Below are 21,239 nucleotides of genomic sequence, written 5' to 3'. Positions count from 1 at the left end.
GCAGTGCCAATGTTTAAATGTTTGCCTGATCTTTGCTCAATTTGTTATGGAAAGAAAGAAAAAAGTTTCATGTGTTGAAAAGCAAAATTGATTTTATTTCCAATAGCTGGATTTGATGTTTAAAAAAATGTATATTAAGGAACTGCAGCATTATTACAGCATTGTTATGATGCATTTACACTAAATGCTTGCAAAAAATTCCAGCTGGCATAATAAAAAAAAATAGTGTCCGTTTTACACTGCCATTTTTCTAACTACAACACCTGTACCGTGTGCCTGAGCGTGTGCCCCAGACCTTTGTAACAGCCTTTTCAGAGGATATTTTCAAAAGGATGGTAGGATATAGTTACAGGAGATCCACCTGAATAGCTTTCTAATATTGTTTGCAATACTGGAACACTTTCTTGCAAAACTGCCTTTAAATAAAACTGGCTTCCTCAATCTTTGCTTTTCATTCTTTACACAAAAGAATAGTTTGTCTTCCTTTGATTATTTTAAGTACTTCATCTTAACAGCTGTACTTCTTGACATCTACCACAGTTTGCTGAATATTATATGCAATGCCAAGGTAATATAGATCGTTTGCTAGATGAAACTGCAGCACTCATTGACAAGAGAGTTCTTCCTATCTATGGGGCTCCATGGGGACTTTCTGCCCTAAGGAACCGGGTTACAGTACCAATAATTATAAGCATGCAAGCAATATTCCTTCTGGCCATCTCCTGCACAGAATGCTATACAAAGATTTAGCTTCCAGTATGACTATCAGAGCTAAGTAAATAACAGTGAATAATTTATTCAATTAACCTAGTCTTTTTTCTGGTCTGTGAATTATTGGCAGAGTGAAAAAAAAGCTGTGGATCGTATTAGTCATGTCATGTCCTAACCATGATTTCTAAGTTTATCTTCTCTCTCTGAACACCAGAATTGTAGGACACCATTATTCCTTTATTGAATTTAAAAAAAATATATGAAGTCAATACGTAAGTTGGGGTGTTAAATTTTATTCCCCCTTCCTATTTCTGCTTCACTGAAAAACCTCCTCATACTTCAAATTAAAGTATATGCACTGAGTTTTAAATACTCCTTTAAAAAAATTTTAAAAAAAAGGTTTCTTGCTTCAATACTGCCATTATAATTTCCCAGATTCTTTTCCAGGATAAGCTTGGGCAAAGATAGAGTCCTGAATCACATCTTGAAGGTAACCCAAACCAGGCTCTTGTGAACCAAGGCAAGAAGACAGGTTTCAGAGTAGCAGCCAGGTTAGGAAATTCCAGAGAAAATAGCCACTCATAAAGAATGTCTGTCAGCTCCCATCCTGTTACAACAGAGGCTGTATTTCAAAGGAGGATAGGAGCCATCTTTCAAGTAGACAAGATCCCAAAGCATTTAAGGCTTTAATAGGTCAAAATCCTGAAGTTTAAAATCACCATGTCACCTCGGAAAAAAAAAATTCAGATCTGCCCCTACAGTCTGCCCCCCTCACTCTACACACTCATCGCAGAATCAAATTAGTGGTGGTGTCATTGGGTTCTGAGCAGAGAAGTGAGGGGGAAAACTGAATCTGCCCCAAAATACAGGATGGGCTCTATGTTTGTGGGTGCCAAGCATATTAATGGTCTCACTAACAGAAATTGTTACTATTGATTTTAGTTTCAGTTTGGCTGCATGAGACAGCAAGGAAGGTTCAAACAAGATGTCACAGGCTGCTTAGCAGAAACAAGAATTAGTCTGCATATACCTAGAAGCTGGCATTTAAAAAGATGCTGCTTTTACGGACACCAAAATAATTCTGGCTTCAAGAATATATTTAGAAATCTAATTTTCTTTCATCCAGTCAGGAAAGAAGTTAATATAACATAGCATGTAGAAGCATGAAGGCACTTTAATACAAATGGCAATCAACAAAATACATTAGAATCTCGGTTTCAGAGTAGCAGCTATGTTAGTCTGTATCAGCAAAACAGAAAAGGAGGACTTGTGGCACCTAAGAGCCTAACAAATTTATTTGAGCATAAGTTTTCGTGAGATACAGCTCACTGAAATAAGAAATGCTGATTTCACGGTGCAGGACAGGCTCTTAACTTTCTTCTGTTAGCGCTTTGATTGGCACTTCATTATTATTAGAGTACAAATAGGTAATTAGCCTTTGCTTCTCTTGTTACTCTCCCTCCATCCCCTATTTTTCACAAAGCAGTTCAGAACCAGCAATAAATTTGTCTCTTAAGGATCTTTGAGGGATGCTCAGTAGATCTAGCCCAGACTGATTGAGAGATTTGATAACTCAATTTGTTTCCCTTGTTTTCTTGCATTTGGAACTGATCAAAATAGTCTGACCTGTGGGCCCCACAAAAAAAGCAGACAGCACAATTGCTTGTCACTGGTCACTTCTCTGGGCAATGTTATTATGTTCTCCTGGAAAGTGGTAAAGTACTTTTTATAAATGGACCAGATAGCTGAATGATAGCTTGTGCACTTATCCACCTTGCAAGACCATCTCCTTTTGCCTAGAATGACATCCATTCCCTATACAGGAATCAAGGTGGACATGTGCACACACCAGGTTTGTGGTATCACTGAGGCGAACTCAACCACAAGTGCTTGGAAATTTAAATGTAGCACTCATTACTCTTCCAATCCTGTGTTTGGATATGTAACGAGGCTGGTTCTGGTGGGACCCAACTGAGAGTGCCAATTCAGGACAAATTGCTTAAAGCAGGGCAGTTACAGCCCAAGGCTGGGGTTTCTATGCACACCAAGGCAAACCAAACCAGCCAAACAGAGAAGACTTTGGTTTTACCCCACTTGCTAACCACAAGTCACACAAGCAATTCCCTTAGACCCTCCAGTTTCTCAGAACCACTACCAGTGTCACTCGTTATGGGGATAAGTGGTTATGAAAACCAATACCCTAGTAAAAGAAAAAAGGTTCTCCTGATCCCAAAGGGCCAAGCCCCAGACCCAGGTCAATATACAAATCAGATCTTACCCAAAAGACACGCTGTTGCCAATCCTTTAGAATCTAAAAATCTAAAGATTTATTCATAGAAGGAAAGAAATATAAATGAGAGCTAGAATTGGTTAAATGGAATCAATTACATACAGTAATGGCAAAGTTCTTGGTTCAGGCTTGAAGCAGTGATAGAATAAACTGCAGGTTCAAATCAAGACTCTGGAGTACATCCACAGCTGGAATGTGACATCAGTCCTTTGTTCAAAGCTTCAGTGTAGCAAAGTTCCTCCAGAGGTAAGATGGAGGAGCTGCAGCAGCTTTTTGTATTCTCTTGCCATGTGGTCTTTCTTTCTTTGTTCCAAAGAACAAGCTGTCCATCACATGGCCTGGAAAAACCTCAGAGTTCTGTCCACAGGCAGGTCCCCGCATACCTTGCTGAGTCCCAAGACGTGTTTGCCTTCTCTCAATGGGTCAATTGTATAGCTGATGGTCCTTAATGGGCCATCAAGCAGGCTAGCCAGAGCTGACACCAACTTGTCTGGGGTGTCACCCAGAAGCATAGCATAGCATAAGTTTGAAATACAGACAATAGAGCCAATACTTATATCTTTAGATACAAAAATGATACATCCAAACGGATAGCATAATCATAACCAGCAAATCATAACCTCATCTTAGACACCTTATTTGACCCCCTTTATACAAGATTTGGTGTCACTACAAGACCTTGGTTGCAACAATGTTCTATATGGTCCCAGTTCAAGTCAATAATGTCACAGGATACCACCAGGATTTTAAGCTCTCTCAGGAACTTAGTAACCTATTTTTCTTCTCATGTTAAGGCTTATAATCACTCCATCACCTCACCTTCTCTTTGAGAATGTGGATTTGCTGGCATAGGTTTCCATCGGGCTCCAAAGTGCAGAAGGAGCCAGGCTCAAGAGTTACAGCAGGAAGTCATGCCTCCCAAATTTGATTGGGTAGATATGGAAATGTTAGCTAAGCAGCATGCTGTGGTTGGACAACAGGGATCTGCAAGAATGATCTGATGTCTGACAATGAAGTCCAATTTGGCTCCAGGCCCATCATCTCCTTCAGTTTCCCTTCACACAGATTGGTTCTCTTGATCATTCAGCATGGTCTGGTTGCAGAGGTAACTTAGCCATTCAGCTAAGTCACAAAAGTCCACCCCTTCTGGGGTATCGAAGTCCAAAGATAAACACACAAATCTCTCTCAGGGCATAGCCCTTCCTTCTTGAGGATTTGTCTTCTCTTCCCTCATCTTCACCTGATTCTCACTGGACTCAGCTGCCCTAGATTCTAATCAGTCTTCCTTCCCATTATGTGCAGGGTGTTGGCCCTGGGAATCCTAAACAGGTCTGTCTACCCCCTGCAACCACAGCGTGCCCTGCTTCTCCTCCGCATGACCAATCCCTTCCTGGCTGACCTTCTGCTCTTTTATAAAGCACCTATTTTACACTCACACTCTCCCTCTCTCTCCCCCTCCACCTTCTGGAGTCTCTCCCCGGTCTTCTTGGTTGTCTCCCAGAAGACCCAGTCCCTAGCCAGCTGACCCCTTGTCAAATGACTTCACTTATTGCCTCCAACAAGGGAGGTGGGCCAGATCTGGCAAAGGTGCAGTTGAGCACTTAACTTTTGTAAAGAACGAGTTCACTCTGCAACAGATGATTTGAAGGTCAAAGTTAAATGGAATGTTTGGCATCTGAGGCAGAATCATCCCCGTGCCAACATGGTGTGGTTAAAAGTCTTCCTAGTTCAGGTTTAGAAGTGTGCCACATGCACCTCCCCAATTGCTAGCTGTAGGGAAGGATGAACAGGCAGACTGCAAACATTTTGCAATCTCTTGATGAAAGAGTTTGAGGCATTTGGACAGCATGTAACAGGCTAATAGTGCCAACAGTGATAATGGAGCAGAATAAGAGCAGCCATATTTATTACCAGTATTAAGGCTTCAGGTCAGAGTCGTTTCATTATTTTGGATTTGTTGTAGGCTGAATAATCACATTACTGTTGGGAGCTTTCAGCTCCATGGCCACAGACTCAGAGCTCAGAATGACAACAGGCTGGGGGCTATCAGTTGTGATACAGGAACTGGTGTGCCCATGTGTGGTGGGGCACAAGTGTTGAGCATCACCTTCAGAGTGCCAGATTCCCTCCACAAGGAATGGACTGAAAGAACATTCATTCAGTTCGGGGATGCTCAGTTTCAGGAGGGATTGCTGTGCGCAAGACATGCGGGCCTTCAGCTTTCATGGTGGACTGGAAAGACTGACATACAGTGATCTGACCAGGGCTGGCTCCACGCACCAGCTTTCCAAGCAGGTGCTTGGGGCAGCATTCAGAATGGGGTGGCAGTCTGCGTCCCACGGAGGCAATTCGGTAGCAGCTCTGCTGTTCTTCCCGCCATGGCGGCGACAATTCAGCAGCGACTGCTTGGGGTGGCAAAATTGGTAGAGCCGCCCCTGGTTCTGACATGTCAACTGTCGGTCAGATTTGGAAAACACAGAAGGGAAAAAAGCAAACAGATTCAGGAGTGTTGCAAATATAGAGAAAAAAAATCTACTTTTTAAGAAAGTGTCAGGTCCCGAAGGAAATGAAATTAAGTTACAAAATTTCTCTAGCAACTAACAATAGAGTTTCCAGCTAGAAGAAACCTTTGTCTAGGCTTTTTCAAAAAAGGAGCAGCATGCAGCTTTTCTGGGGCTGCCAAGCTTAAATTTCAGCCTTCCACAGCTAGAACAGGCCTGTGCCTAAACTAAGGACAGGTTTCAGAGTAGCAGCCGTGTTAGTCTGTATTCGCAAAAAGAAAAGGAGTACTTGTGGCACCTTAGAGACTAACAAATTTATTTGAGCATAAGCTTTCATGAGCTACACAAAAGCTTATGCTCAAATAAATTTGTTAGGCTCTAAGGTGCCACAAGTACTCCTTTTCTTTTAGCCTAAACTAAGTTAATCTTTCAAGAGTGAAGCAGGCTTTACTGCACGCCCTATCATCCTTCACCATCAGACTCAGAGTGGAGTATCCCAGCTAGCAACAGACACTTAATTCCAGGTTAACTTCACCACCAGTACAGTTCTCCCAAAAGGTAAATTTATTAACACCAGGGGCGAAAGGGGGGGCGCACGCAGAAGGAGAATCCAACCCTTCAGAGCACACCATGCAGTTGGCTCCCACCTTCTTGTTTCCCTTAGAATATACAGGAAAATGAATGCCAGTTACCTATTTAGCCTTACACCATCCAGCCAACTGGGTCTCCCCGCTCCCACTCAATCACAACTTATTTGCAAAGCAACAATTACCATTTCATTTCAGATTTGTTATTGTACATTAATAGCCAGAGGCTCTAAATCACGTTATTTGTGTTTGTATATTTATCGGTCCATCTGCTTGGCCATACCACTACACTAATTATACTTGAACAGAACTATTGTATTTTTGACACTATTATGTAAAACCATCATTTAGATTTGCCTTTACCCTTTGGGACTGGCCACATATAATTATACCTTGCAGAGTATACATTATTCATGCCCCAGAGTAGAAAAGTTAGAGAATTCCGGAGCTTACACAATATTCAGTGAGGGAAAAAACATATCAATTATAGGTTTCAGAGGAACAGCCGTGTTAGTCTGTATTCGCAAAAAGAAAAGGAGTACTTGTGGCACCTTAGAGACTAAATTGGTTAGTCTCTAAGGTGCCACAAGTACTCCTTTTCTTTTTATATCAATTATACTAATTGTGTGGAGAAACCCCAGTGGTACATAAAAACATTTGAACAGATTTTTTTCAAAAATCTTGATTGCATTTTTCCATAATTATAAACCTTTGATTTTTCCTTAAGATTTTCCAAAAAAGATGCCTTCTGGTTTAACTATTACATGGATGACTATATTTAAAAAAATGCAAGTTGTTGTCTGCTTACAAGAAGCAGGTCATGGTACATAGATGTGCCCTTCAAATAGATAAATTTTTAATGTTCCCTTTCTTTCCAAAAGGTATAGCTGAATCTGCCCTTTTAAAAATTATTTATTTATTGAGAGCTGATTTATTGGGGTTGTGTGTTGTTGGCATTTGTTAACAGTTTTTTTTTTTTAAGAATTCTATAATAAACTTTTTAAAATGCTATTTGAGTAAAGTGTTAAAACTGCAACATAGGAGAAAATAGATCACTCGTTTTATTCCATATTTAAATGTATTTTATGTCAAATTTTCAACTTTAAAATGTATTTTCATAGCAGCAAGTTAACCTCATTTGCAAAAATCCACTCCAATATTGTTCTCCTTTTGCAGTGATTAGCTTTGATTCATTTTCCATTCATGACGTGAAGAGCAGCACTGTGTAAACTTGACAGCTTCTGTCTCCCTCAACAAGAGAAATTGGTCCAGTAAAAGATATTACCTCACCTTGACTCTCTTACCATCCACCATTTCATTCCATTGCCTTCCATTATGTATTAGTTCAATATTCCAATGGAGGAAACTGTTCTTTGAATTTAATTTGCATAACTGTTAAGCTATATATTAAGCATTGCTTTTATTCAGCACAGTTATATCATATGTCCCCCCTTTGACTGATTGATTTTACATTCCTGGTCTCTGCAGTGTTGAAACAAAAAACTAGGAGGTCATAATCTCTGACCTCTCATAGTGCTACATTAGGGGATTTAAAATGTCATTATTCAAAGAGACAGGATGGCTATATAAACACGCTTTTCTACCATTTTTTGGTAACTGAAAGATATTCAAACCTTAAATTTCAGAATGAGATCCAGATTCCAAAACACTCCATATCTACACTACAAAAATGTTATTCTCACTCACATCAGTATATAGCCACCATAGTTATTAAATTGCTTGTGTGCGCACATACTTGACTCATTGTGTCAGCAGTGCGCGTCCTCACCAGGAGCACTTGTATCAATTGTATTGTCAGCCTGGAGCACTGTGGGATGTCTCCTGAAAGCCAGTAACAGTCAACATAAGCAACACGGTGCATACACTGATGCTGCGTCGATCTAATTACATCCACCATGACTCTAATCTACACCACTTGGGGAAGAGATGTCAGGGGGAGCCAAATTTCAGTGAAGACACTTCCACAGTTAGGGCTACAAAAACTGCTTTGCATCCACCTAACCCTGTAGGATACAGGATAGCTCCATTATTAAGATAGATTCAAACTTGAAATTGTCCTATGTCCATATTATTTATTTGAAAACACTCAATATTAAGTGGCTCTCAAGTTGGAGATTTTGTTTCAGGAATAGCAAGCTTGCATTTTCTGTGCTGTTACTGAGGATATTTGTGGGTTTTGTTTATTTTTTGTTTTTTATTAATCAAAGGTCTCCTATAACTCAGCTTTTTTCAGTGACTTAGCATTACTGCCACCCATCCAATGTGGGTTTGTGGAGGAGACAGCAGAGATATTGGTTCATTGCTTAAAATTAATCAGGAAGGAGAGAGAGCAGGATCTCCCTACCATGGATGAAGATCACCCCTCACCCTTTTGGACACTGGTAACTATCCCTGCCAGAAAGGACTTATCTCTGGCTCCAAAGAGACACTGCTGAATCCTGTACCTTTGGAATGCACCAAAGACAAGCCACAGCATTTTCACAAAGTTTGCTTGATTGAGGACATCCCTGTACAAGGATATGATTCCCTCCCCACCCCCTGCATATTTTTTCCAACTTTCAGATCTTTGCTATACTTTCAGTGTTCTAATTTTTCCACACCTGTGTGCGAAATGAATTTTGTTCTATGCACCAATATGAAGGTGGTGTGACACGCATCACCTCCATATAGGTGCACAGAACAAAATGCATGTGGTGGGGTGAAGCCGAGGGGTTTGGAGTGTGGGAGGGGGCTCAGGGCGTGGGAGAGTGCTCCAGGGCTATGGTGGGGAGATAGGACTCCCCTCACCTCTCTCCCTGCAGCAGCACCTGGGCTTGAGGGTGTTGCGGGAGAGAAGAGGAGCCTCTCCCCACCACAGCAGCTCCAGGGCTGGGGTTGCAAGATAGGCGCCCCTTCCCCAGCAGGTCTGGGCTGCAGCAGAGTTGGGCCCGCAGAAGGGTGCCTCAGCCACAGCAGGTCTGGACTGCCCTGGCAAGTTGGGTGCCGGGATAGGTTGGGGGCTAGGAGAGGGGTGCCCTTCCGCCAGCTGGTCCCTGGATGGGTTCCCTGAGCGCCTGCGTGGTGCTAAGTAGGCTGCTGTGCGGCTGCGCAGCTTAAAGGGAACTTGGCGCCTATGACTGAGAGCGAACTCTGTGGGTGCTCCAGGGCAAATATGGTATTTTGATTATTTCCTGTAATTAGAGTGGGATTTAGCATATGTACCATTGTAATCATTTGAAGTAGGCTAATGGCAGTAAATCGATATTTAAAGGTACCCTTGGAAAATGGCATTGCCCTCCTTCCTTCTTTAGCAATAGCATTCTGTTTCAGTGTGAAAACAATTTCATATATTTCTTAGTCCCATGCCTCTCCCATATTCTCCCCTCTGGCGTACAAATAAAGTTGACAACATTTTGATTTTGAAATGAGGGATAAATGTGAAAGGAGAAAAAAGGGCAGTTAATCAGGGTTGAATTATAATCTTTTTTAGATTCCAGATGACTTTTTTCTTCTCTCATTCAAATAGGCTTTGATCTCCATCAGATATTTTGCTGCATCTAAGGAAACTTTACTCTGAGAAAAATATATATTTTACCTCAAAGATTACCTGAGCTCTGCAGAATTTAATATCCAAAATCTGACAAATTAAAATTAAATTTTAGAAAAATCTCTTTTGTACATCGGACATGAACAGCACATCTCAAAACGAGTTACATTCTCTTGTTCTAAACATTTTGCAATGTTACTTTTGGCAACATGTATTAATAAAAAGATTAGCGCTAAGAAGTTAAACAATAGAGTTCTACCAATGCTACTCATTGATGTAAGGGCTTGTCTGAACACCATAACAATGTTGGAGTATCAGGATCCCTCATTTGATCTTGAAAGCAGTAACAAATGCACAGGGAATCCATTAAGCCAATTTGAATTTATGGCCTAACAGCACAAGAAATTAATCTCCATTAAATTTATTCTACTATTATGCAAAAAAAGTGATTACTAATAAGCTAATTCTTAAGCAATAAATATAAGCAATTTATTTTTGTTATACACAGCTGCAGCACCAGTAGCCTAACTAGTTGGAACCAATTATTCCTTTGGCAGGTTAAGTAACTAACAGACAAGATTAGTTGTATATCATCTCACTTTATGTCATCTTCCCACAGATAAACGGCATCTTTTGAGACAGATACTCTCTCCCCCATATCTATAGCAGAACAGCAATAGCTTCCTACCTTCAACATCAAGACACAGAGACCTGGCATTTACAGTAGTTGAAATTCTGACATGAATTAAATTAGGAAGCACTTCGGGATATTCAGACAGTGAACATTCCTAACCTACTAAATCTGATCATAAAGCTCAATAGGATGTTCATCCAGATAACTTGAACGGTTAAATAGTCTTAACTTTCTGAATTTGACTAGAGGCATCTCATGCAGAAGAACATATTCTGAAGTGTGACATGTAGCTGGCAACTGGAAGTGTACATATATGCTACTAGCAGTATGCTATGATCTCCCTCGGTGGCTATGACACCTACGCACAGTATGATAGTTACTATAGCATGTGCAATTAGCTTTAGCTTTCTAATCTTGTATTAATAAACTGCATAATTTGAAAATCATTCAACTGTATACTGTAAGAAATACTGCCTCCAGGAAAGTAAAAAAATGTTACGGTTGTGTAAGTGGTGTATACCTTCACAAATCCACATTTGCAACAGATTGTTCCTCTGTGATTGTATCTCTGGAGAAGATGATCAAGTTTAATATTAAGCTGACAATGAAAACATTGACGTTATAGTTACAGTGTGAGCTGAGAGACCAACACTATGCGAATCTGAAGCTCAGGTGTCAAAATGGCTTATCCATCCTCTATTACAATGCTCAAATTGCTCACTAGGCACCCAGTAGAGGGGGCAGAGAGGGAAGTGGCCTAGAAGCAGACTCCTTTATGTTGTATTGAACTCCTGCAGCTTGTATTTGCAGCATGAAATTGTTTTATATCAAGTATTTAGAGAATAAATCAAGTCTGGATGCACACAAGATGCACACATTGTCCGTTCTGCATGCATCAAGAAGAATATGCCACTTTAATTATATTCTCAAGCCAGAGAAGTCATCGTATGACCACTGCAGTATTTTAAAACTTTTCTATTAAAGATTCCTCCAACCATTAACCACTGCATTAATTTCTTGAAAGCCAAACACATTGCTTTAAACCAACACATTCTTGCTGAGCAACAGATGTGTGTTCCCCTGCCTAATATACTGTAGCAAATTGCTGATCGTGCAATAAGAGTGTGTGGCCTCTAGTTAGGTGGGTTGACTGCAAATTTCTATTCCATATCATGCTCATTACATAGTATTGACACTAAATCAAAAAATAAAATAAATATCTTCATGGGCTTTGGCATCTTTATTTAAATAAAGGGTCATATCAGTGTACTCTGCTTAAATTAAGACAATACAGATAGACCATCAGAAGCATGTGTGGTACATAAAATGGCAAATAGATACCAGCTAAAAGCCTTTAACCAAAATACTGGATATATATATTTCAATTCCACTGTTGCCCCACACTGAACTGACTCCAGTACTTGACACTTCTCCCATTAAGTAGTAAGATCTACATACAGTAACCCTACTGTGAATCTAATTAGACATGTGTAATTGATCTTCTGAAACAAATGTATATTGAGGTGAATTGTTATCACTGTATCTGAATCCTTACAAGATAGTCTCATAAATGTGGCAATATAAATGTGTTGGTATGAAATCCATACAACTCAGGATTCCAAGTACCTTCTGGGACATTTTGAAAAGGGGGAATAAGGTTAACAGCATTTATAAAAAGCTTGTTGACAGTGGGATGTGGTGATTAAAGTTTGTCATGGACTGTATTTTAATTGATTTTAAATTAATCCCCTTTTAACCCTGCTAGTATCCCTAAATTTTGAATTATACCCTTTCACATTCTCCAAAGTTCTTATATAGCCTGGTTGTTCTGCAACACCTGAGGACACTAGAACAAATTGTAACTAACTTCAACTGAGTTAGATCAGAAATTAGTTTAGCCTATTGTGAGGAGATTGACTCCTCATCCTACTATTCTGTTAGTTAACAATGATAGCTCAAAACTACTAGAATTGTACTTTCAAATAGGAAAGGCTTTTCTTCAGCCCATTCCAGTTAGTTATTTGGGCCACAGATCCGTGCAACATTTATCCTAATAACTTCACTGCCACAAGAAGTTTTAAACTAGAAATGGGTTTGAACCAAAACTTAAGACCTCTGTTAGAAAAGTTTCAACCTTGATTCAAACTTTGCAGCTGAAGGCACAAGCTTTTTCTCCTGTCCTTAAAACAGTTCTCAAAACAAAGTTCAGTCCTATTGTTATTGAAATAGTTCTACCACAATGGAAGACCAAGTATTCTTACCTACGTGGGTAGTAATTCTTCATTGGCTTAGCTTGCAGCAAAGGAAATTTAGGTTAGATATTAGAGAAAACTAACTCTAAGGATAGTTAAGCGTTGGTACAGGTTAACTAGGAAGGTTATGGAATTCCAGTCCTTGAAAGTTTTTAAGAACAGGTTAGATATACACCTGTCAGAGATAGTCTAGATATCTCTAAATCCTGCCTCAGAGCAGGGGGAAATGGACTGCAGTAGATGACCTTTCAAGGTCCATTCCAGCCCTACATTTCTATGATTATACACATATTCCTATATACACCATCATTTTCATCCCTCTTCAACAAGGCTATCTTTCTTGCCTACCTTGCCATCTCCAGCAGCTCTTGGCTTTTCTCCCAGAGTACCCTTATCAATTTTCTCATTGTCTCCAGATCATTTCTCTCACTGTTGGCTCTTCTAGACGCAAATGGTAACTTCTTTCCAGTCCCACAATGTCTCAAAACATGCATTCACACTCACCTTCTCCGGCATGTGGCTTCTTCTACACGTTTCCAGGGTGCTCTGCTGAATATGCCACATGCACCTTACTGTGATGTGCCTCAGCTAGGCCCACCTCTAATTAAGAACTCAAGCAATACGGTCTTCCAGGAATTCCTGACTGTGTGAGATAATGTCACCCAACTACACAACTAGCTTTTAAGCATCTATGCATAGCCACTTAAGCAGCATCACCATCCCTCTGCTTTTTAATGCGCATACACCCATACACCTCCAGTTTAAGTCAGTCAATAAAGAATTTGGTCCTGTAGGTGAATTTAAGCCATTTCTTGTGTGTCACACAGACACACATACACACTCAACCCTTCTTTGGACTTTCTAGTTAATACTTCAGTGTGCAGAATGGTGCAGTACATTTTTTGATACGATGCTTTGCGTAATTTTTTCCAATGAGAAATTTGCAATGAGAGAGTCAGTTCCAGGTCTAAATTGCTGTCTTATGTGGAATATATTTACTTATTAAATTTTCCCTTGAAAAGGAAAAAGCACATATCTTGGAGTTTGTCTGATTTAGTTTTAGAAGTACATTGGCTTAAAAGGAAATAGACATTCTGAGCCAAATTCAGCGCTGGTCTAACTACACTGATTTCAGTTCAGTTTCACAGTTTGCACAAGTTTAAATTTGTCCCTTAGTTTTCAACCCAATCAGCTACTAAAAATAAAACTACACATACATGTGCAATCATAATAAGATTAAACAATCATATAAAATGCAGAAAAAATAATCACAGTAAATACCATGTCATGATCATTCAGTGGAAGTAACGTGAAGTAAACATCCATAATAAGTTACCACATTACCAAGTTACTACCTGGTATTCTTCCTCATTACACATTATTTCCCACAAACAAGCACTCAAACACACTTGCATCACTGTCAGTCATTGGCACTGTGGTTTCCTTTGCTTGTTTATTTACCGATGACCTTTGAAATTCTTTCCCCAGACATGTCTATACAGAGACTAGTAAATAAAACACGTTTGTTTGTTTGTTTGTTTTTGCGGGGCAGGGGGAGAGGGAATCATCTAAATTCTTGTAGGAGTGGATTTCATGGCTCTGGGCAGGGGGAGAGGAGAAAGAAGAAACACAAATACTAGTGGATTGAATAATCTCATGTGTTTTATACACTACTGTCACTGGACCATATTGTCATATTGTTTTGTTGTAGACCAGTGTTTCCCAAAACTTGGGACGCTGCTTGTTCAGAGAAAGCCCCTGGCAGGCCCGGCCAGTTTGTTTACCTGCCGCGTCTGCAGGTTCGGCCTACTGAGGCTCCCACTGGCTACAGTTCGCTGTGCCTGGCCGATTGGGGCTGCGAGAAGTGGCGCAGGCCAAGGGACGTACTGGCCGCCGCTTCCCGCAGCCCCCATTGACCGGGCACAGCAAACCGCGGCCAGTGGGAACTGCGATCATCCGAACCTGCAGACGCAGCAGGTAAACAACTGGCCAGGCCCGCCAAGGGCTCTCTCTGAACAAGCAGCGTCCAAAGTTTTGGGAAACACTGTTGTAGACAGTAGTGAATAGGATATAGGGCAGGGGTAGGCAACCTACAGCAAGCGTGCCGATTTTCAGTGGCATTCACACTGCCTGGGTCCTGGCCACCAGTCTGGGGGGCTCTACATTTTAATTTAATTTTAAATGAAGCTTCGTAAACATTTTAAAAACCTTATTTACTTTACATACAACAATAGTTATATATTATAGACTTCTAGAAAGAGACCTTCTAAAAACGTTAAAATGTATTACTGGCACACAAAACCTTAAATTAGAGTGAATAAATAAAGACTCGGCACACCACTTCTGAAAGGTTGCTGACCCCTGATATAGGGCTTCGTTCCTGCTGCTCTTGTCTTAATTCCTATTCTGTTAGCGAGTTTATGTCCTAATAATGTGAATCAAACAAAACTGTTTCAATATTTGATACTCCTATGTTCTATAGTTACAATTAATAAACTCCAGCAGTCCCATCATACAATGAAGTCTTTTAGAACACTGTTTTGGTTAAGACACCATTTCCTCTTGGTCCAAGTAATCTGAATCTCTATTACGGCTCCAATGAGTCACTTCCAGTTACAATTACTGGGATTGGGCTCCCATGTTTCCAGTAACACAAAAGTTATATCACTTTCAAGCAAGGTATCTCCTTCCAGTATTAGACTGAAAAAAGCCAGCTGTAATTAAAAATGAGACCTTACGTGCAATTTACATCTTGCAGAGTGAGAAATGTTTCTCAACTTGTTGCCTAGACTGCTGAAGAAAGTTAAAATAGTTTTCTTTAAACTTAAGAGGGGGGAAACGTCTTTTACTGCAGTTCCAACATTCAAGACAGGACTTTTTTTTTTGCATTTTAATCACACAGTCCTTGTTTGAGAATAAGGTTCCAGAGGGGATAGGACAGACAGGTGGGAGGGAAAGTGGAAGAATGCATCCAAATGTAGAAAAATGACTTGGCTTTTGTAGCTTGGCAAATCAGGGGTTTTTTTTAAATCTATTCCTCCTTGGTGCTCTTCTCTGTCCCTTCAAATTCCTGAAGTTTCTAAAGTAACAGAAACAAGAAGTGTTTTTGTTTTTAAAGTGTCACCTAACATACACCTTCAAGGAAATTATGATGAATGGATTACAGAACAGATAATAGGTCTGAATACACAATTATTATGTAAGGGAGACTTCCAGTCCAACTAATGCACTAGTTCTGTGGGCATTAACCCAAAGCCTCTGTCTCCCCACTATATACAAACATAGGGTCTCAACCAAATGAAGGGCCAAGATTTTCAAGAGCATCTATTGATTTTGAATTCTCAGACTAAGACCTTTATAAAAGAGCACACGTTCATCCATCCTCCAAAAAAATGCACCCCCTTAAAATGTCACCTGCTTAAAACCTAAGCCATCCAAATATCTCTAATCACTTTTTGAAGTCTTGTCCATTGCATTAAACACTATTATCCCACTTAAAAGAAAATTCCATCTCCTTTTGAAGCAATACATCTAATATAAGGCACTTGCTTTAATTTCAGCTTTAATTTGAGAACTTGAGAAGAGACTACACACATACACACACCCCATCTCAGCAAACAAAATGGGACACTTCAGTATTTGCCCAACTTATTGCAGAATTAACAAAATGTGGAGTCATTTCTCTTAGACAACTAAACTAAGTCTCACTGTTCAAAAAAACAAAAAATCCTGAAGACCTAGTCAAGAGGTACTGACACACTGGGGAAAATTTTCAAAAATGCTGGAATTAAAACTTCATTATCTTTCTTACCATGTTGGTTAAGTTACTAAAGCTATGTGTTAAAACAAAGTTGTCCTCCCTCTCTCCTTGTCTTTTGATCCTGCATAGAAGCCATAAGGCTGGATTCTGTAATGACTTACATCCCATATAACCCACTGAGGTCTTTAAAATTCTGCTCTCAGTGGCACTCTCAATTGAAATAAATGAATAAACTTCAGAGTTATTCAGTTCAGTATCTAACCCATTAACTTCAAAAGGGTTGGTGAGTGAACATATCAGCATAGAATTGTGTGGAATAATCTGAAACTAACTTCAGAGTCATTTCAGATTAGTTCATCAGTAGCACAGGATGATTATTCTAGAATCAAACTGAAGTAAAGACAGCATGGGAGAGAGAAGGCATTTATACGCATCTTTACAACAACTGTAAAGAGACTAAAAATGGCTAAGTGTGCATGTATAAATTCTTCTGCTTCAAGTTTCACTGTGAAAGTCATTTTTAAAAAATAGGGAACACTGTCAGAACAGCCACCTAAAAAAGACCTATTTTGACACTGCAAAGCAGCAATATTTAGAATTCATCTGCAGCTTCATTTATGCTTATACTAATATTAAAACAAAAGTTTGACCCAATGCTGTGACTTGCACACAGACCGATTATAGGAAACTCTGTCATGGATTAGTTCATATACAGGTTTGTTTACTGGAAGCCAATACACACCAATATGACTTGTTTACTTAGAAATGAGGTTTAGTGATGAATGTACTAAATGCTGAATAGGTAATCACAGAAGATTGGGGTTGGAAGAGACCTCAGGAGGTCATCTAGTCTAACCGCCTGCTCAAAGCGGGACCAATCCCAAATAAATCATTCCAGCCAGGGCTTTGTCAAATCGGGCCTTACCCTTCCAGTGCTTCACCACACTCCTAGTGAAATAGTTTTTCCTAATATCCAACCTAGACCTCCCCCACTGCAATTTGAGATCACTGTTCCTTGTTCTGTCATCCAACACCACTAAGAAGAGCTAAGCTCCATCCTCTTTGGAACCCCTCCTTCAGGTAGTTGAAGGCTGCCATCAAAACCCCCCTCACTCTTCTCTTCTGCAGACTAAAGATGACCAGTTCCCTCAGCTTCTCCTCATAAATCATGTGTCTCAGCCCCCTAATCATTTTAGTTGCGCTCCACTGGACTCTCTCCAAATTTGTCCACATCCTTTTTGTTGTGGGGGCCCAAAACTGGACACAGTACTCCACATGTGGGCTCACCAGTGCTGAATAGAGGGGAATAATCACTTCCCTTGATCTGCTGGCAATGCTTCTACTTATTCAACCCAATATGCCGTTAGCCTTCTTGGCAACAAGGGCACACTGTTGACTCATATCCAGCTTCTCGTCCACTGTAATCTCCAGGTCCTTTTCTGCAGAACTACCGCTTAACCAGTCGGTCCCCAGCCTGTAGCAGTGCATGGGATTCTTCCATCCTAAGTGCAAGACTCTGCACTTGTCCTTGTTGAACCTCAGATTTATTTTGGCCCAATCCTCCAATTTGTCTAGGTCACTCTGGACCCTATCCCTACCGTTCAGCATATCTACCTCTCCCCCCATCTTAGTGTCATTTGTGAACTTGCTGAGAGTGCAATCCAATCCATCATCCAGATCATTAATGAAGATGTTGAACAAAACTGGCCCCAGGACCGGTCCCTGGGGCACTCCACTTGATACTGGCTGTCAACTAGACATTGAGCTGTTGATCACGACCGGTTGAGCCCGATCATCTAGCCAGCTTTTGTCTACCTTATAGTGCATTCATCCAATCCATACTACTGTAACTTGCTGGCAAGAACACTGTGGGAGACTGTATCAAAAGCTTTGCTAAAGTCAAGATATATCACATCCATTGCTTTCCCCATATCCACAGAGCCAGTTATCTCATCATAGAAGCCAATCAGGTTGGTCAGGCATGAATTGCCCTTGGTGAATTCATGTTGACTGCTCCTGATCACCTTCCTCTGCTCCAAGTGAAATATGTTGAACAAAATTTTAGTGCTCCTATGTTAAGAAACAGTAGGTCAATATTTATGCTTAAATACCGACAAGCATCGCCTTTGGCTTCATTACCAATCCATACAAATAAGAGAATAAGGGAAAATTTTTCTCCATCTATTTCAAAGCAGAAATTTATATATTGCAACATTCAACACTGTATGTTATAAGAAATTTAGGCAAGAGTGCCTAAATTGTGAAGTATGTACTACCCACCAAATCCCATTCCTCCTTATCCACACAAAAAAATGTGTTTAAAACCTTTCAGAACTTTAGATAATTGCTATTGAATGGAGTTCAAACAGGATACATACAAAACTAAAAACGTTAGATTAACAAAAAATAGGTTTTAGTGAAACAGGATTTTTTTAAAAAACCCAAGTAAACAATTTTCTAAATGCTTTATGTTATTTTAATCATTTGGTAACATGATGAAATGTACAGTTTTAAGAAACAGAATATTGGTTATTTAAAAAAGTGTGTAAAATCTAGATAAAGAAAGACAATGAATGCTCAAATAAATTGGTTAGTCTCTAAGGTGCCACAAGTACTCCTTTTCTTTTTGCGAATACAGACTAACACGGCTGTTACTCTGAAACCAATGAATGACAAGAGTAGTAGTCAACAAAGTTCAACCTGCTTGTTAATACCGTCGGCTCCCTCTGCAAGGGATTGCTTCCACTTTCAGCAAGAGAGTCACCACCAGTAAAAACTATTATTAGGGTATGATGACAAAGCAATAAATATTCTGGAAAGCAAGGCTAAGCATTTCAAAACCAAAGTTAATCTTACTAAGTGGGAACTGTGTGTCAGTGTCTGATCCACCAGATGTCCGATTCTCACAAGTCTTCTATATTACACGCATTAGCTCTCACCTTTCCTCCCTAGTCAAAACCAACTGTCTTGCTGGCAGAGGCTGTACTGCATTTCTGATTACTTCAATATGCAGAAAGTGAAGATTGTGTACTAATGTCCTGAATAAAAATGGGGGAAAAACACCAATCCAAACAAAAAAAAAAAGCTTTGTACTACCCTGTTTGGGCCAAATACTGTAATCCACCATATAGGACAAGTGTCCAGGCTGCAGTCAAGGGGCTCTCTTGCAGGAATTTGAGACTGAAGGAGGGAACAGGAATCTCTCCCCTCCTCCACCCCAGTTTGTGGAGTGGGTCCCTCCACAACTCCCCCAAACTGCTTGAGCACAAAAAACCAGTACAGAAAGAGCTTTCACCACACGAAACAGGTGTATCCATCTCCCACTCCATTCTGCAACACCAGCACCCCTGTTCTGCTGGGTCTGGGTCCTCCATAGTTATGGAGGAGGGGTATTTGACACAAGTATGCACTACTGCTTTTTCCCTATATATTTCTGTTACATTAAGTAACATTCTACTCTGACTGCAAACACCTGCTCATAACCTGAAACTGATAAAGTCCTACATATTTTACAGAACATTTCATCCAAAAGGATTCTAAAGCACATTATGAGTATGCAGAAGTTACTCCACCCATCACTCAAGTCAACCAACTCCGCAGTGGAATACAAACACTGCTTAATAACACTTGCTTACAAGTAACTGTTTAGGATATGAACTGAAGTGAAGCATACTACATTCATTTGAAGCTCTAAAGAGAAAAATTAGGCAAGCGGAACATAATTGTCCAAATTCCAACCTGAATAAGGTACCTAGATAGAGCTGGCTGGAAAACAATTTCCCCACAAGAATTCCCTTTCAAAGTTTTCCCCCTCTAGAAATTCTAGTTTCACAGGGAACTCGTCAAAAATATAGGAAAGTTCTTCTCCCTCCCCCACACTTCACACTTACATGTTGAAAGACAGACTTTAAAGAGCAAAAATGTTATTTTCAGGCACAATTTTTTTTTTAAGATGGGGGGGAGACCCCTTTAGAAAATGAAGTAAAAATGAACACTTTCTGCAAAACGTTTGATGAAAACCTATTTTTGATTAAAATAGTTCAATCCTTTCTGCCAGATTGACACCTAGGCTAGCACTGCTATTCTTGCATTAAAAAAAAAATTGCCATCTTTAAATGACCATTGTTAATTCCTCACATTTATGTAGTATAGAAAAGATTACAATACCTTTGTCTTATTTAGCATTTCTCATCCATAGATCTCAAAAACACTTTACACAGGCAGCAAGTATTGTTATCCCTGTTTTACATGTGAGGATCCTAAGGCCACTAAGAGTAGAAGTGACTTATTGAAAGTCAGCCAAGTGAGTGTTCTATTCCCAAGTTTTAGTTCAATGTACTAGCCACTGCATGACTGCTTCAACTACCCTATTCATCCCCTAACCAGACTATATGCCCACAATTTAGCTATGCCATGAGCTAGCTAACAGATACATTCAATACCTGCGAGTGACAGAGTGCAAGTGAGAGATTGTGTCAGAAGATTCCAATGGAGGACCAAAGACACTGCTCAGAATTTAAAAGGATTTGTTCCCCACCCAAATAGAAATACTTTATGTACTTATATATTTCTCACCAATATTTTCTTTTCAACTCAATGATGCTGTATATAACCAGGGGGAAGACATATCTTTCATATTACTTTAGTTTCAGTTCAAAAGAAATCATTTTTAAAGAAAAGTATTACATCAAAAGTGAGTGGTTGTACAGTTATTTAGCTTCTCTATTGTAAAACTAACCCACTCGGAAAACCACAATGGGTTAAAATAACTACACAAGACAAAGGAAACACCTATTACAGAGACTGACTTTGGTGATAGGAGGCCAGCTGCACCACTTCTAGCTAGAGTTTAACAATATAGGATGAAATCGTAGCCCCACTAAGTTAATAGCAAAATGACAAGGCTCCCATTGATTTCAATAGGGTCAGGATTTCATCCACAGCTAACTAAAGGAGG

The 21,239-nt window shown here is 39.9% G+C and overlaps 1 protein-coding gene across 6 annotated transcripts in view; it reads right to left on the bottom strand.

Moving 5' to 3' along the window:
- The window catches only part of TRPM3 (transient receptor potential cation channel subfamily M member 3), a 618,857-nt gene that overhangs the window by 583,818 nt on the left and 13,800 nt on the right, over positions 1–21,239 (bottom strand). The gene's annotated exons all lie outside the window — the stretch shown is intronic.

Source organism: Caretta caretta, chromosome 5 (assembly GCF_965140235.1).
Source record: "Caretta caretta isolate rCarCar2 chromosome 5, rCarCar1.hap1, whole genome shotgun sequence".
NCBI lineage: Eukaryota > Metazoa > Chordata > Testudines > Cheloniidae > Caretta > Caretta caretta.
Note: the sequence above shows the minus strand (reverse complement) of the source record. Positions and strands in the feature narration are given on the sequence as shown.